The sequence below is a fragment of the Emydura macquarii genome, unplaced genomic scaffold (assembly GCF_026122565.2).
Source record: "Emydura macquarii macquarii isolate MOO-44397 ecotype Brisbane River unplaced genomic scaffold, CSIRO-AGI_Emac_v2 contig_3059, whole genome shotgun sequence".
Lineage (NCBI taxonomy): Eukaryota > Metazoa > Chordata > Testudines > Chelidae > Emydura > Emydura macquarii.
In genome coordinates, this window is record NW_027133196.1 from 239,384 (window position 1) to 257,591 (window position 18,208).

Consider the following 18,208-nt stretch of genomic DNA (forward strand, 5'->3'; position numbering starts at 1 on the left):
CAGTCGGCAGAAACGGGAGGGGGAGCCCTGGGGGTGCGCTGTTCCCCAAGCCAGGTAGATTGGGGGGAGCCCCCCTCTGCTTTCAGACGAGGGCTGGAAGCTGTGTATCCCTGATTGCCTGTCTTGCTTTCACCCCGGATTACAAGCTCTCTCTTTACAACATGCCCCTTTGTCATCCCGAGCTTGTCCTCACACCATCACAACCATCAATGGCGCCTGTTTCTCTGCTCTGTGCCCCCAGCACAGGGTAACCCTTCCTGCTCAACCCATCCTGCCAGAGAGGGGGACGTCAGGGACACTCGCAGACCAAACGCACGAGACCAACCTCACTCCACTGACTTCCGTGATATACTGGACCCTACCAAGGCCGTCACTGCTGCCCGTCAGCATCCCCAGCCCACGCCTAGCTGCTGTATTAGGAAGCCTGAAGTTGTCTGCTGGTGCCTTGCGCTCTTCTCACATACATGGCATTGTGAGGAGCCCCCAGGAAGGGCAGGGTTCGTCGTTTCCCGCACCAGGCACAACTGCCATACATACGCACACACTGAACTCATATCAAGAGCACATCTGCAGAGAAATGACAGCTAATCCCCCGCCGTCTCCAGGTCATCAGAGCCCGGCCAGGGTTTGCAGCCGGATGCACAGACCCCAGTCACGGAGCTGGCAAACACTCCAACATGCCAGGGTGCTCGGTCAGAATTCCTCTCACTCCCCACAGCTGCCCCACGTCGTCACTCGGTGACACTGCCTCTTTAGCTGTAATATGGTCTATTCGTGCAGGGCTTGCCAGAGCCCATTGGCCATGGGGTGCTTTATAAACAAATATTTACTGCCCTAGCTTAACTCCGTAATGCTGCTCTCCCCTCTTGCTGCACAAGCAACCCCGGAGCCCCAGCGCTGAGGTGGTATTTGTTTCGCCCCCAACCGCAGTGGCTTTCTTTGCTCCTTGCAACGAGGAGACAGATCACCAAGGGCTCAGCTCCCACAATTGGGGCCAGGTTTTCAGAAGAACTCAGCTCCCATTTCGGTAGCTAACGAAGGGTCTGCTCAGCACCCAGCACGCGTGCAGCATTGCAATGCTGGGCCTTCCAGCCTAGAAACTATGAGCTGGAAACGTTGCCTGCCATGAGTCCATTAGTCCTTAAATTAGCAGCTCTCCCCAATTCCTATCCACGTAATTGTCTTTGCCCCGTCTGAGCCACAGCAGAGCGGGCTCATTACGCATGAACAAGAACCCAAAGGCAGAAGGAGGCAAACGGGCTCCTCGCTGAGGTGAAATAAAGAGTAATGGGGCTGCTCGGTCTGGTGGCCTGCTGCTTAGCTGGCGTGTCCGGTGTGGGAGCAGGATTCTACGACTGTTCCCTCCGACCCCAGACTCTCGTGTTTAGCTCATGGGAGGCCTCCCAACCAGCCAAGCGTGCGTGCAGATAAACAAGGGGTTAAGTCCTAACAACCAAAATAATTTGTCGGTTGATCTGTTCCTCCCCATCCCGGATCTCTTCTGTGAGCAGAGCTTAGGTCCTCACCACACCTCCTGCTCTCCGTCAGCGAGGGGCCAGTGCAGCAGGGGTATCCGTGCATTCACTTTCCGACTCCTTCCTACCACCTGCTCACCCGTGCTTGCTGCCTGCAAAACCCCCAAACCACTGGGAATGGCAACATGCCTCAAAAGCGGCTACTCCAGCTTCCATCCTCCCCAGCCCAGAGCCCTGTCATCTCCCCCTGCACCCCCCCATGGTGTCAGGCACTCCCACTTGCTGTCAAAAGAGAACCAGGCAGCAAGCTACCATGCCTTAAACCCAGGCTTGTCCCAGAGACCCTGCTATAGGGACACTGATGTGTAAAGGACTGATTGCAAAGGAGACGATCACCCCTCGCCCTAGGGAACCATTCAGCCCCTCCTAAGGCAGATGGGAAAATATCCTTCCATGCGCTTGGATCTAAAATGACATCCTTCCCTCACACCCTTCCCTAGCAGTCAGCAAAAATAGCCTTTCAAAAGCCGTGCTCTTGTCACGGACGTGTTTGCAAAATTGGGCCCGGCAGCAAGAGACCAAGAGCAGGTCATTTATTCTCCTACTAGCCGAGAACGCAGGGACCTATTGTGGAAATATGAAACCTACATATAAATCTCTTTCTGGGGGCTTCCCATGCTGTGCCCCTCCTTTCCCCCCCCCCCCCAACCAAACCAAAAGTCAGGGGAAAAGCTCCTGAAACATATCTGCTCTCCTAAATTCCAACTGTACCCCAGCCAACCTTCAAGTCTCCCTCTTCGCCCCATAATCCTGAACATCCCTCTGTCCCTCGTCTCTCTTGTCCTCCCACCCTGGTCCACTCCAGGCAGAGTTACATTTGCAAAGCCAAGGCCATTACAGCAGAGTTCCCCAGGAGTTCAGTGCTGCAGTGTTGTGTGTGTGAGACACAGAGCCAGAGCTGCAGGTGCTGTATCTCCATGCACAAGTGAAATTGTAGCAAGGGGCATTACCTGCCAGATGAGAATACTGGGGAAAACTAGGATGATAAATTCGCCAAGGTGGTAACTTGCTTTGGGGAAAAAGGGAGCCTTTTGCTTTCATTTCACCTAAAATACATTGCGACTCCTCCCTTCCCTGGGCTACACCGTCCCCATCTCTGGATGAGGCTACCCCAGAAATAGACGCTTTCCTCTGGGCAAAATAGCCTGCTAAATAGCTTCACACATGATCTAAAACAACTGGCACTTGGATTGCAACAGAGATGGCAGTTCTGCCCCAGCCCCCAACACACACACAATTCACTTTCTAAATCAGTTCTCGGTGCACACTTCACAAAGAGCCAGCAAGAATCTGCCAGACTTGCCTCCCGCCGGCCTTGGATCAAAGGGTCTTGGGAAGTGATTGAACTACGGGGGGTCTTTTAAAAATAATAATAATAAAGCCTCTACCATTAGAGCTGGTGTGGAGGGGAATTAAAACGCAGCCAGGCATCTATCTGCAACCTGCTGCGTACCAATTCGCCAGCAATACTCCTGTTCGTATGGAGGGAAAGGGTTACTTCATAATATTTGACTCAGTTCCTCCATCCCTTGGAGAGGTCAGGCTGTGCGGTAAGGAGAGGCTTTCGGGGTTTTTTTTTCCCTCGTAAGTTTGATAGTTAAAAAAAAGTTGCCCCCTAGATAAGAGCCTGATTTCTGCTTATACCCCCCCCTTCCCCGGACTCCAGTTCCGTCTCAGTAGGAATCCTTTCTGAGACACTGAGCCGAATCCTCAGCCTCTCAATCCTTTTCTCTCAATCCGGACCGTAGCTCACTTTAGAGGGAGGGTGCTGTGCCAGGCTTTGCCGTTGTGTTTTTGGGTTTTGCTTTTAATAGCAAACATGTCCGCTCTTTAACGATGTCCGAGAACCGGAGCTCCTGGGGCTTGGCCAAGGACTCACAACCACCAAACAAACCCGAGCGTAATTATTTGCATCCTAACCAGGATTACTCACCTAAAAAGAGGAGGATGCAGAAAACGTTTGCTAAAATCATGTTAGTAAATCCAATAGCTCCCCGGGTGTAAAATATAGATAGATAGAGATCCCAAAGCCAGGCAAAAAGAAAAAAAGCCGGAGATTTCTCTGATGAACTAAAAAAACAAAACAAAAAAGCCGGTTTCTTTCAGCCCCCACCCCCTAAAAAATGCACCCCAGCTCTGCGGCCGGCCAGCCAGTCCCTCTCTCTCTTTAGCTCTTCCAGGGATGAACAATTCTGGTTCTATTCCTCCAAAGCATCTTTCGGAGGGGGAAAAAAAGGGCAACCGAGAGGAGATGGCAGGGGGGGAACAGCAGAATATCCACAGCGAGATGTGAGCAGACACACAATCCGGCGGGCTCCTTCAGGCAGCGGGAACGTGGAGCACTCACGACTCCTGCCTTTTCCCTTTTGCTCGCACAGTTTTCTGCTGGAAATTCCTGCAAACTGGCTGTGTCTGCGTGTGTGTCTCTCTCTGCCTTCTGGGGGAGTGGAGAGAGGGGTTGCACTCTGCGATCCCAGGCGGTGGAAAGCAGCAGCAGCAGCAGAACAAACCAGGGCACGCCAGCAGCAGCGTCCTCCCCGCCCTGCAACTGACCAGTCCGGCTCGCCAGTGGCGCTGAAACTGACCAGAGCGAAACTCGCCAGACCTGCCCCTTCCTTCCCTTCAACTTCGCCTGCTGCCTGCCTCAGCTGGCTTCTCCTCCCCTCTCCCCCACCCCCATCCGCCGCTTCAGGCGCATTCGGAAGATGCAGGAGTCGGAGGGGTGGGGAGGCAAAGCCCGGGCTGGGAGAAGACAAAGGGGCAAAACACCCGAGCTGCCCAGCAGCCTCCTTGCAAAGCAGAGCGCGCGGGGTGAGGCAGCTTGGAGAGGCGGAGAAGGGGCTTAGAGATAAGGCAGGCTGCCCCCGTCCGACACCACACACACACACACACACTAGCGACAGAGGGGCAGGTCCCCTGGCTGGCTATCATGCAGGAAGAAGCCACCAAACTTTGCCACCACCCAGGCAGGAGCTGGTTTGCTCCCAGCCCCGCCGGGACCCGCCTCCCCCCTCTGCAGCCAGGCTCTAACGTGCTTGTCTCTCCCTTCCCCGGCACCGTGGGAGAGCCCCGCAGGGATGGACGTGGTTCCCACGCTGGCGCCTGGCCCTGCGCTCTGAGCAGGTACCAGAGACGCGGCGATCTCCTGCGCGAACGGTCCCGGCTCGCTGGGCGCGCTCTGGGCTCGGCTGAACCGGCCAGCGCCCGTGGAGCTGCTTTGAACGTCAGGATGAAGGCACGGCGGAGGAAAGCAGGGAGCGAGGGACCGGAGGGGTGCAGGAGGGGGGCATAGCACTTCGTCCCAGGGCAAATGCACGCTTCACCCTGGAAGGGGCGGTGCCTTTCCCCTCCTTGGGGTATTTTTTTTGGGGGGGAGGCGGTTTCTTTCTCTCTCTCTCTCTTTTTTTCTTTTTTTGCAGCATAAACTATAAATTACAACTTGCATTTAATCCGATTTTTAAACCTAAAATACAATAAATGTGAGCAACTTCCTTAGGGGGAAAATGACGCAAGTTACCAGCTGATCTCAGCCCCTGTGCGTGGAGGAGGACTTTCACTCTCACACACACACCCACCCACCCCTCTCTTTCTCCCCCCACGGCTGAGCGCCTCTCTCAGCCAGATCTTCCCCTGTCCAGCTCAGACTTTGCACAGGGCTTTATTTCTCTTCTCCTTCTGCAGACAGACCCAAGCCTGAAGAAAAAAGAAATGCTGGAAACAAGAATGCTCCCACCAATTGCCCCTACAGTTCTCCCCAGCTTCCTGAAATCAGTGAAAAGATTCCCAGTGCCGACCCGGGCAATACACTTTCCCGCTCTGGTGCTGCTGCCTTTACTGCCCTCTTCATCGCTTGTGGGCTAAGGCGAGAGAGACCCTGCGAGCCAGGTTCGAGCACCTAATGGTTCGCTGCTGTGGAAAGTTGAGTGTGTTGCACTCTTGGAGTCCAGCCCCTGGGGTATGTTCATGTAGAGGGGGCCCTGGCCCCTTCCTGGGGCTCAGAATGGCAGCAGGACGTAGCCACATGGGCTGGTGGCCGAAGGCTGCAGGGGCACATGAGGGCAGAGGCCATTACCCCCCTGTGTTGGAGTCACACCGAGGTTGGGACCCAGACTGCCAAGAGCAGGTGAATTTAGCACTGGTGCAAGCTGCTGGGTTGAAAGTCCAGGAGATGTCCCAGCACTTCGGCCAGAGCAGGCAGAGCACAGGAAGGTGTTGTGTCAGCCCCCTGAACAAATGCAACTCCGCTGACCCAGGGCCCCCCCCACTCTTCTACTCCTGTTCCTCTCGCAGCTGCTCTGCCAATGCCCCTGAGCATTGACCTGCAGCCAGCACCCCCTTCTCTGGTGCTCTTCCTGAGATCCCCACTTGCAGCTGTGCCGCTGCCCCTCAGCCCTGACCTGCAGCCCTTCCCTACGCCAGTCCTCAGCAGGGACCGCCAATCCTGCTGAAATACGCAGTGCCTTGTGAGATGTGGTCCAACGCCCAACAGCAAAAAGAACGATCCCTCTTCGCTAGCCTAACCAAACTCTGACCCTGGGTCTCCAGAGACAGGCAGCCAGTGCATTCAGCCACTGCATCCCTGCCCGGGGCAAGGGGAGGTGAATTTCTGGAGCCACATAATAATGGACATGCTGACATCACGGCAGCACAAGCCCTTCTGCATCAGAAGGCCTGGAACACCCAGCGCAGGGATTGAGCTGCGTTGCAGGGGGCGTTAGTCTGGCTGTCCTCATGGGCTGCCTGCCGAGGAAAATTCCACCTTAACCCTTAAAAAGCAACTGCCCAGTTCACCAACTGCCCAGTGCAGAAAGCAGGGTTAGCTTTTGTTCTGTCCTGGGTGATGACTGAGGCCTCAAGATGACTCGCCTCCCAAATCCAGCAGTGTAGATGGGTTTGTGGGTCCAGACAGGTCACTCAGGAGCCTTCTTGTAGCCACCATTGACGGAGAATGCTTGTCTGCATCTCCACCACCAGCAGCGCCCAGGAGCAAAGCAACCTGTGGGTTGAACTCTTGAAGCACTTTCTTCCCCACTGCTGCTCCCAGGAGCGGGAGGCATGGCCCCCGAAGCACACGCTTCCTGCTTTGTGTTTCTTCAGCACGCAAAGCGACTAGCACAAGCCCCCTAACACGGCTGCCCCTTCTCCCATCAGAGGCGGCTTTTCATTTTCAATTTGGCTTTGGGGCGGGATGATCTGGGAATGCTCAGAGAAGTGGGGGGATGGCAGGCTGCCTTGACAGCTAGGCACTCCCCATCCCTATCACACGTGGAAGGACTTTGAAGTGCTAGATGTGGAGCGGAAAATGCTGGGTCCCATTTCCTGGCTCTTTAATACCATGTGATTCCTCTTCTAGGTTGTGGGGGTTAAAAGCTCCCATAGAATGGCCTGTTCCACCAGCTGTTCTGCGACACTCCTGCCCTCCAGCAGAGCATTTCAGAGAACCTATTCAAATCTGCAGGTACCTGGGCCTGGATGAAGACAGAGCAAGGCTGGAAAATATAAAGGGCCCTTTAGCCACAGAGAATGAAATCCTCAGCTGATCATTTCTCGCATTTGTTCGGAGGCAGCGGGCTCAGCGGGCTTGAAATGAGATCCATTACAGGGGAAGTGAGCTCTCACAAAGGGCCCCAGTCCCGCTGGCTGCTGAGCTCCCTTTGTGTCCGATAGGATTGAAGGCACCTGTCACCCTCCAGGACGTTGAAGAGTGGAGGGCATGAAAGGAAAAGACACTGGTCAAGAGCACTGAGCATTGCACTGTCGTTCATGAGGCCTGGGTGCCACAGGTGGTGGTTCTGCTGTCCTAGGGTGAGTCTCTTTGCTCCTTAGACTATCGCAGAACCAGATTTGTTTTAAAACCAATTTACATGGTTGCCAGAAGTCTTCCAGCCAGAGCTGACCTCAATTAAAACAGGAGATTTCAAAAGCAGTTTGTTGCTGTTGGGATGGTGCTGAGTCACTCTATAGCGTCACAATGGACAAGTTGGGTGAACCTGAGGGTTAGAGGATTCTGGCGGCAGGGCCTCGTAGTGCTAGACTGCGGAAAATCACTGACAAGGCCAAACTTGCCCAACACGTCATCAACCCGTGTCGCAAATGTTTGTCCAGATCCAGTGTGAGCAGCTGTGCGGATGTGGAAGACCAACCGTCACGGTCAGCCAATGGCCAGTTCGCCAGGTGTGCACGCGGAGGCGTGTAATGGTGAAGCTGGGGCAAGCTGACCTGGGTCAGCTGACCCTATAGAATGACGTGACATCAGGTGCCTGGCGGGGAGTAATCCACGAAAAGTGACTAGCAGCCAACCCCTGCAGCCCCCTCCCAAATTATGAGTTAATTGGGATATGCCACATAATGTGCTGGCAACGCACATTTTACATATTTTGGGGACATGTGACTTCTTTGGGAAGAGGGTATAAGAACTGAGAAGATCACATGGTCTCTAGTTTTTCTACCTATATCTCATATATCTAAGAGGGCCGGTGATATGTCAGACAGAAGAAGGATTAAGACCAGAGGGCCTCGGGATAACCTAGAAGGAAGAGACAAGTGGTAGCTATCCCACTTTGCTTACCAATCAGGATACTGTGTGGGACCAGCATAGTTACTGAGGGTTTATGCTTGGGAAACTGAGGCTTACTAAGGAGAAGCATTGTACGGTCCTTTCTATTTGTCTGCGATAGCTGCTTTTCAATAAACAATAGCTCTGCACTGAAGATACTGACTGCTGACCTTCACTGGTATAGTTACTGGGTGCCCAGCTGTGGGCACATGAATTGATCTGAATTGATCTCCGTCTCAACAGATGCCTAAGTGTTTTTGCAAATCTTGCTAGGCACCTATCGTCATCGCTAGACATCTACATACGTTTAAAAACCAGACCCTAAGTCCTCCTCCTCTGAATTTGGAAAACACGGGACGTACTGTGAGCACCAGTGCAGTGTAAATAGTAACAACAGGTCACGACCAGAGGTTGGTTCACAGTCCTGCTGGCTACACAGTGCTTTTCCAATGGGATGGTCTTCTGCCAAGGGGCCATTGTTTGATTTTAGTGCCAAAACACAGCTAGCTTGAAGAACAGTAGCACTCCACTTGGGGCATCTGCAGGAATTGAACCTGGGACCCCAGGGTCTATTTAAAAAAAAAACAACTTCCACTTCTTGAGCTAAAGGATCCAGCTTACTAGCTGACCACCTGCCGCAGGCACATCATCATCTAGGCCAGTCACTAGCTAGCAACACAGAATCGTGGGGGGTTATCATGAACTCCATTGTCCTTACAGAGCACTGATTCTGTTGCATTACAGCCTTTGATTTAACATGGAGCATCAGCCATCTGCACTTCCGTCTGTAATTTACTTAACAATAATGCAGTGAGAGCTCTTTAAATCAAGGCACTGAGTCTTGAAAGGGAGGGTCCATCAATGAGACACTGTGTCTGCACTGCATTACCTAACCTCCCCGGGTCCTGACCCCGCCTGCACTGGGCTCAGAGGAAACGCCACTCTCTTCTTTGATTAGTCCGAATCCGAGCACGGAGTCAGGAATGGGGTGTCCCCAAGTTATTACTCAGATTATGGGTACATCAAACCTCAGTCCTGCTGGTTGTGAATCTTGCATGTGCAACTTTAGAAGATGCATTGGAAACTGTGGCCCTAATTGTATTCTCAAAGCCTAAATCATATGCTGAGTTTACAGGCCCGATTAATATTAATAACACCATAGGCACGGGGAGAGGCTGACGGCGCTGTTGTACTCAGGTATTTGCACCATACAGTGCAAGTAACGTAGTTAATTCCAAAAATAACTCCATTTGCACATCAACAGAGGATCTTCTTCATTAGCAGTGCTGCGTAAACTAAAACAGGCCTTTCCCACCAGGAACATTTTACATTGCACAACCCTGGATGGTAAGAGCTCGCGTGCATGGAAGCCAGCCAATGTCAGCTACTTTCATCATGTAAAAAGATGGGCCTGAACCAAAATATCAGCTCTGACTTCCCGTAAACTCTGGGGAAGTTTGTACAAACCAGGCCCTCTCTTTGCAAGGGGCTGAACCAAAAATCCTAGATCTGAGCAATCCCGCCTTTGTGATGCTTCGGCAGAGCCGAGAAAGAAGGAACTGGATCAGGAAGCAGTGAAACGAGTCAGACTGGGAGGCATCAACCGACCTGTGTCGCAGTCCCAGGCTGGCAGTAGCAGGAGGCGGTGTGGTTTGGGATTGAGCTGGGGGAGCAGGCGCGCAGGACCGGAATAGGAGACGCTGCACTGGGAGGAGGATTGCATGTGTGGGCAGAGCTGTGGGGGTCTGGAACAGCCGGGGCACTGTGGGGGCACCCTGGCGAGTGCTGTCGGCGCTGAGCAAGGGGGCTCAGACCGTGCCCGACTGCAGTCAGTGGCATCATCATCTCATGTCCTCACACAATAAATTTCCCTACTAATATTTATACATTTTTTGTAACACTTCCTTGTAAACCCTTTGTGAAAGGACAGCACTAATCAGCCAGGCTGATTGCAGAGAGAACAGAGCCTGCAGTGATGCTGCTTTCGGGATGGTGTATCCAGGCTCCCTCCTGCGTCTCACAGATACCACTGCCGAAGCCCCAAATTCAGGGGCAGCACCTGATGCTTGGCCCAGGTGGGAGGCTTACATTTGGGATCACAAGCTGCCAGTTCCTTTACCCTCCTCGAGTAACCGGCCCAGCCTTGTTCTGGTCCTACGGGCAAGCCCCATGCTGGAGGCTCTGCCACTCTCAGGAAGAGAAGGAAAGAACAAGGATAAATGGTAATTGGAAGGGACTGTTCTTAGTTCTCACTTTATTTCTTGGGTAAGTTGATAAATGTGACCAAAGGATTTCCCCCCTCCCTTCCTTTTCCGCTCTATTTAAGTCCCTTTCATAGGAGCTGAATTTGCTTACACGATCGCTTTTAGAGTCTAATTCGGTAAAGAATTACCACATTAGCTGGAGTCAAGGTTGTGAAAGTGATGGATTACTCATTAACAACGTAATCCGCGGGCGGGTGGGATTGGTCTAAGCGCTGTCCAAACCCCAAAGCCTCAGCACTGATTCCAGCATCCTCCCACCCTCTGTCTGCCTCCTCTGTTCAGATGGTAAACGCTTTAGGGCAGACGCTGTGTACGCACAGCGCCTAGCGCAACGCGTTCCTGATCTCCGCTGGGTGCTCAGTGTGCTACTGTACTGCTAACACCACCTCCAGCAGCGGTCCGATGACCGGGCCTGTGCCTCTGTTTCCCTTCCTATTCTTTTTCTATCAGCTGTTCAGACAGTGGATTTTATGGGGCGGGCACTGTGATCTCAGATGGGGCCGCCAGCCACCGCTGTGATACAAACCATGAACTCTCCCGGAAACAGGGGGCTGCAGTTCTAAGTGTGGTGGATGATGTTCTGGGCCCCCGTAGGGCCCTGGAACCACCAGCCAACCCAGGAGAACAATGCAAAAGAAATCTTGGTCCCACCCACCACTCACGCCCCAAGGCAGTGCTGTTGGAGTGGAAAAGCGAGCGAATGAAAGGATCACCGCACGCCCGGTTGTATTCTTCTGGCCAGGACCTCCTCCCAAGAGAGGCAAGGAGAAGTGCAGACCCTGGCTTTGTACTAGAAATCGGCAGCTGACGCTCCTACTCAGCCTCTCAGCATAACTGCTGCCGGGCAGGGGGGAGGGAAAGCACCCCCGGCGGCAAGCAGCAGAAATTCTCTCCCTCCCTGAGTGGACCCCAGCTTTTGATAGTGGTTTGATCTTTCCTCCCTCACATGGTCCCCTGGCTCTGTTCCTCCACTTTCTCTAGGCCTGGAGAATGATCCCTATGCCTCCTCCCCCCCCTCACTCTGGGCTGCCTTCCTTCTAGTCACCCCCTCCCACATGCTTCCCATCCCCGGGGCTCACCTTTAATGAGGCTGGCCCCCCACCAAATGCAACTAGATGTGTTAGCTGACCTCTCATCAACCCTTTCAGAGGCAGGCTGGGAAACCTTGCCCAGCACAGGGCCATAGAGATATCACAGATGGATGGCAGAGGAGGTGTGGAACGGATTCATCCCTTCAACGCTTTGATTGAAGGGGCTGCTGGGCTGCGGCGCTGCCCTCCATCAATTCGCTGGCCCTGCTCTGTGGACGGCTGCCATATTCGTCAGCCTTAGCGGCTACAGCTAAAACAACTGCCGTGGGGAACCAGATGCTCCCCCGGGGTTATGAATAACTTCATCTCTCCCCAGCCAGCATGCTGGACATGCCTTGCCAGGCTGATCATTTGTTCATTAGCCACCTAATGAATTACTTGTTAATTACAAATGTGATGAGCAGTCAGCGCTCCCCAGCTGCCTTGATGAAGAGAGTAGCTTTTGTCACAGGAGTAAGGAGGCAAAGACGTGGCTTAGTTTTACGACCACTCTATTTCTTTTGGTGTCAATGGGGAGCGAGGGAAGTATCGGGTAGTTAGAGAAAGGGGGCAGGCAGGACTCCTAGGTTCTACATCCGGCTCTGAAGGGCCCAGATCCACAAAGGGTATTTCAGTGGAAGTTAGGAGCCTTTGGGGACCTGGGCCTTCCTGCATCAGCCTGAGCGGAAAGAGCCCGCCCTCGCAGGGATTGACCTAGAGTCCACTGAAGTCACAGGGAGTTTTTCTGTTAGTTTCCATGGTTCCTGGATCAGAAGGTTTCGAGTTCTATCCCTCTTCATGACCACGCAGTCCCTCGAGCCTAAAGTTAGCCCCACTGCTGCCAGCAGTGGGACCGTGGTGGCCAGCAGATACCCCCAGGCTGCAAGATTCCCTGGCACACCCCTCCAGAGCGATACACCTCAACAGCCACCCACACGCTCAGGCTGTTTTCCAAGCCAGCTCTCCATCATCCTCCCCCTGGGGGGGAATGCACCACCCTTCCTCTCTCACATGAGCGATGTCATTGTTAGTGGAGGAAGAGACACTTGGTAATAGCACAGGCTTTACAAAAAAGCCAGCAAGCAAAGGAGCCAGGCAAATATAGCATCTCCTGCGTGGTCTGACCCCTCTGAGTAAACACTCCTCTATTTGTCGAGCGCTAAACCTCCTGCATATGAAGTTGATGGAACAGTGTCTGCCAGCGTGGTAATGTCCTTGTCTGGAGAGTTTGCTCAGACAGACATCTGACCAGGACAAGTTTCTATTAAGAAATCCTGCAGCTTTGTGTTCGCTTAGAATGATAGTAATTAAGGCAAAGTAATTCAGCTCTGATGCTGCTCATGGACCTGTCGTTCCCTCACTGTCTACCAGATGAGAAACTCTTCCAAGGTCACTCCTGCCAGTCAGTCAGTAATTCTCCTTTCCTCTCCCTTCTCCTTTCCTTTCCGAGCCTTCCACTTTTCCTCCCCAAGGGGACAAAGCATCACAAAACTTGAAGCAATCATAACAGAACCATAGAAACACGGAAACCATAGAATCCACATGGAGGCAGGATTAAGCACAATTAAGTCATGCCATGTCCTTCTCTGATAAAGCACCACCTGCCGGATTTTCAACCAGCAGCTCTCACTGACTTCACATGAGGCTAAGCTCAGCACCTCAGAAAAATCTAGCTGTGTCTTATCACCACCCCCACTCCTCCAGTGACACAACCTCTCACCTCTTCAAGACACTGACCACAAGCCTGAGAATAACAGGTGTTTGAAATCCAACCCCACAGCTGGACCTGAATTTTAGAGCGGAGACCAGCGTGGTCTGTAAATCAGAGCACGAGTCAGGACACCAGATTTCAGTTCCAGGCTCTGCCACCAATCTACAGCTTGACCTTGGCAAGTCACATCTGTGCCTCAGTTTCCCCATAAAACAGCATTTATAACCCAGACCTCCCTCTGAGGAACTTTGTGAGGCATAATTAGGTAATGTCTGTAACGTGGTCTGGACATCTAACAAGCCATAGAACCGTTTCCAAAGGACCAAAGCCAAACCCACACCGGGGAGCTGGTCCAAAATCCAGAGGCCCCGGTGCTGGGCGCTGTACTGCTACAAAGCGGTAGATGACCCTTATCCCAAAGAATTTACATTCTCCACAGACAAGGCAGACACATGCACAGAGCAGAGAGAGGAAGTGACTTTCCCAAGGGCACAGAGAGGGTCACTGAGAGAGCCAGGAATAGAATGCAGGTGCCCTCAGTCAGTGCCCTGTCCACTGGAACACGCTGTCTCCCAGTCAGCACTTATTCAAAGAACCCCCAAATCACAACTGGGACAAGTGTCCCCCCATCAACACCTACACACAAAACCAGTTCAACTGTCACCGTTGTCTCATTGTTTCCTTGCATTCCCTGTCTGTCTGTCTCCACCTTTTGCCTCTTTGATTGGAAGCTCTTTGGGGCAGGGATCATCTTTTTGTTCTGTGTTTGTACAGCACCTAGCACATTAGGTCCTGGTGTATGACAGGGGCACAATGTAAACTAACACCCGATTGTTCCCTGAAGGCTAGGCTGCGGGTTGGACTGCACACCCATACAGCGGAGCACGAATCATGATAGACCCTTCCATCGGCTTCATGGGTCTGTCTGTGCAGGAATAAGTGGGGTGTGTGAATCCTCACCTCTAGAGCACCCCCTTATGCCTGGACACAGCATTACAGGGAACTTCACCTCTCTCACCCCCACCCTGAGTGGCCATTTCCTTGGCCATTATGGCAGGTCCCAGCCAACGTCTTCTCCCAACTCTTTCTCTCCCTCTCTCTGGGTTTTCTGTGGCTCGGCCCCCTGGCCAAGCCATGTAATAATTCACTCCTCTTCCTCGGTAACCAAAGGTCCAACTTAAAGTCCAAACCAACTACATAAACTAATAGTTCTTCCAGCCCTCTCAGGCGCCATGGACATCCTCTGCTTCTCAGCCCCTTCTCCTGGCCCCTGCAAAGCATCTCTTTTCTTGCTTCTCCCCCTGCAGGCTTTTCCCCCTGTGCCAGGGACTGCAGCGGTTTGCCTCGGAGGATCTCCCTTGCTTCTTTTAGGCCCTACCTCAGGGCTTCCCCCAGAAGCCTATTCCGCTCCCTGGAGGCGTAATTCAGCCTGACTTCCTCCATCTCACCCTCGTTCCGCCCGCTGCTGAGTTCCCAGCTCTATTGAAGTAGTGCTGCCCCTGCATCACCACCACAGGGAGGGGGACAGTCTTTCTCATTAAGCCCCATTATGCCCAGTGGGGGTCACTGATTAGCCCTTACGTTGCCAGCTCACCAGGGAGGCTGAGGGACAGCTACTAAGGCCTGTACAAGACTGAGCCCCTCTGGCCTCAGTGGGTCAGCCAGCCCGCCCAGGAGATGGGGCCGTGCAGTCACTCACACCCTTGTTAGAGCAGATGGGACAGGGTGGAGCAGGGGTATCAGAAAGCAGCAGCAAGGGCAAGGTTGCTGGCGCCAGGGACGAGGGGAAGATGAGAGAGCGGGTGATTCCTTTACGCTCGTTCTTTTCGCCTTCCGTGGATAAGGGCTGGTGGACAGCAGCACAGTCAGAGCAATCGATCGGGTTCCCAAATCTGTCGTGCCACAGAGAAAGTGATCGCTCCATGAGGACATGATTCTCCCGGCTAATTGAATGCTCCAATGCTGGGCCGCATCCAAGACACTTAAGAAGATGATCAATGAGTGTGCTGCTATATACAGTGCATCTACATATGCTTCCCATGTACAGAGGATCTAGAGGCTTTTGGAAAGAGGCCAGCAGGTACCTGAGTAAGATCCCCTAGGAATCATCAGGCTGAGAGTTTGGAGTAATTTAGAGGGCCAGAGGCTGCTGATCTCTGCTCCACTCTGTCTGTGCTTCTTGGTCTGTTGTTGAGAACTTCTACTTCTCCCTCCTCCAACCCAGTGCAGGGGACAGAGAGGGGCAGGCTGGGGGCATAGCATGGTGAGCTAGCCATCTCCGTGTGGTCCCTTGGGAATTATTTCCATCTGGCACAGGTTAGAGCAGCCTCAGGGCTGCTCTCACCTGCCCCTGGGACCAGGCAGAGAATCAGGAAACGGTCACTAGGTTGGAGACAGGATGCCAGACCAAATGGTCCCTGGGCCATTCCTCTGTGGACAGACTCAGCTATTGATGTTCCTGACGCTACTAGGCCCTGCTCGGAACAAGCTTCGGCTTTGATTTTATTGATTAATTTTTCAGTGTTTATTTAAAACATGAGTGGGTCCCGGCCATCACTACCCTGGCCCTGTGCCGCCGCGTGGTCAATTAGGCCAAACAGCTCAGTGTTAGGTAAAGGATTGACGAGACCCAAAGAGCTGAGCTGTTGAGTTTTATGTTCATACACACATCAGCCTCGGCAGTCCCCAATTATATTTGACATTTAATTAAAACCCCAAGGCACCTGAGGGGAAAAAAAAAAAAAAAACTGGTTGAAAGAGCAGCGGAGGGGGATTTTCTTCCTAAGGAACGGATTTGTTTTATTCCAATCTCCGCTCATCTTTTTAATCAACCTCTCTTGCTCGAATCCAGCCGCTTTAGGAATTCTGAGCAGTGTTGGGAAGTGGACAGGGGATGCATGTGTGTGTTTGTGTGTGTGAGAGAGAGAGAGGTTTGTCTGAAGACCAAGGCCGAGCTTTGACGTGGAGCTATGATTCCTCTGCGTGACCTGGGCCGGTGCACTGTGCGCCCACCGCTGGGGAGCAGCCCCTGCCACATGTGGGCCTTGGAGCAGCTACAGCCCTGATGCCATCAGCTCTGTGCTCCCACTGGGGATGGGCTGGGAGGGGCTCAGCCGCATTGTTGGGCCTGGTTTTCCTGGATGGGGGGCCTCTGGTGTAGTAGGTAAAAGGAGAAGAAAAGGGAACTTGGGCACATTAGCATCCATTGCTGCAAGGGCGGTGGGGTTTGCTTGTGTACCCCCACAACGGCACACAGGGCTACGAAGTACCCTGCTGGCCCTCAGGCCTTAAATGGTGGGTCTCACAGGGGGGTGCCACAAAAAAAAACAAAAAAACAAAAACCCAAGTGACTCTCCTAGGGAGAGCATGGCGCAGCTGAGATCAAACAGCTCCCCTGGACCCTTACTCAGAGCATCCAGCATCAGCCCATCCTTTTGCAGCTGCGTTGGCCCATCCAAGGATTCCCTTGGGCCTGACCTGGAAAGTCCCCCGTGTGGAAGGTGGCTCCATTCCTCCATCCCAGTGGAAAAAGCCATTGGCTGCTGCGTTCAGAGAGAGCAGGGAACAGAGCCAGCTGCCAGAGGAGAGAGATGCTTTTAAAATGCCCTGTGAATGGCTAGAGGGGGAAAGGAAGAAGGTAAGGAGAGAGGCGAGGGGCCGGTTCCAGTATCAGCCACTCAGCCTTAATCAGGCAATGAAACAAATCAAGTTTCGCTAAAAGCTGCGGAGCCCGGGCTGGGCTCCTCTCAGCACTTGTGGCGGGTCCCAGGGAATGAGATTTCCATCCATTAGGTGGATGTTAGAGGCAAGTAATGGAGATGGTTTGCATCGGGGCAGGGAGCGCTTGAGTGGATATGACATAATTGAATGAAAGTTCTCGGGCCCTCGCTGTGGAAGTGAATTAGCGGCGCTGGGCCCCATGTCAGGAAACAACGTTAAATTCCTATATATCAACATTACTGCCCTTCGCTGAAAGCCTCTGCAGCCTGGGAGACGGAGACGTGGCAAAGGGCAGAGGAGCTATGGGCACGGGTGCTGGTCTAGAAACAGCGACAAGGGTCTGCAGGATTGGAACAAGCCCTGGGCGGGTGGGGGGGGTCACAGAGCTGTCTGCCGGTCATGGTCTCAGCAAGAGGGGGCTGTTGCACAGCCACGTGAAGGTGCTCAGGAAGATGTGTGCCCCCCCTCCCCCCGTGTGCAATAGCAAAGGGGCTTATCAGAATGGCAGGGAGGGCAAGAACGGAGACGCAGGCACAGAGCCGGCTTGACCGAGGACGCAGTGCCTCTGCCAGCCGCAGGAAGATTGTTACAGCTGTATTATAGGCAGGAGGCCAGAGGGGAGACTTGAACCTAGGTCCTCCACCAGCTACAGTACTAGCTCCCCCAAGGAATTACTTCTTCCTTATCCTCTGGGTCTCTTCCCTTCCCCAGGACGTGCTGCCAGCAGGGAGAGGGTGTTGAAGGGGGAAGCCACGCAAGTGCAAAGGGGCCCCGTATATAGTGCCGTGTGTATGCATGCACCCACCCAGGCTCCCCTGCTGTTGCACAGAGCCAGTCCCCTTTAAAAGCTGCAGCGCTGCACCCCATGGGGAAGCGTGGCGTCCAAAGGCTCACTGGCTGAGGTGAGCAATTGCCTGTTGGCACGAGCGCTCCGCCCGTTCCTCCACCCTAAGGCGCCAAGGCATCCTCCCTCCTGCTAGCTGCAAGTCTGTGACCAGCTGCTCTGAGCATCAGAAGGACTCACCCGCAGTGCACTTGCCATCTGGCTCCTCCAGCCAGCACAGAGCCCATAGGTTCCACTCCGTGACGGTACCTTGCCCGCCTAACAGATTGGCGAGGACAAGGGCGGACGTCGGCCGCTGCGCTGGCAGGTCGCTCGGAAGCAGCTGACTCTCTTGGCTGCTCTTACAGACGGACAGATGGGCCTGTGTCATCTGAAGTACGAAGGACAAGCTAAGCACTTAAGAGCACAGGCAATCATGGGCTGGTGCAGCCTGCAGTGGTCATACACGGCTACCTCCATCCGCCCTGCTTTCTTCCCAATGGGGAGACACCCACTGACAGGAAACCTC

The 18,208-nt window shown here is 53.5% G+C and overlaps 1 protein-coding gene and 1 long non-coding RNA gene across 3 annotated transcripts in view; both read right to left on the bottom strand.

Annotated features, from left to right (window-relative positions):
• The window catches only part of GFRA2 (GDNF family receptor alpha 2), a 103,056-nt gene that overhangs the window by 78,023 nt on the left and 6,825 nt on the right, over window positions 1-18,208 (bottom strand). The gene's annotated exons all lie outside the window — the stretch shown is intronic.
• LOC137141402 (uncharacterized) lies at window positions 14,888-18,028 on the bottom strand. Its single transcript, XR_010916620.1, has 2 exons — window positions 17,881-18,028; window positions 14,888-15,028 (listed from the first exon to the last, which is right to left on the bottom strand). It is a non-coding gene; the product is annotated as an uncharacterized lncRNA (long non-coding RNA).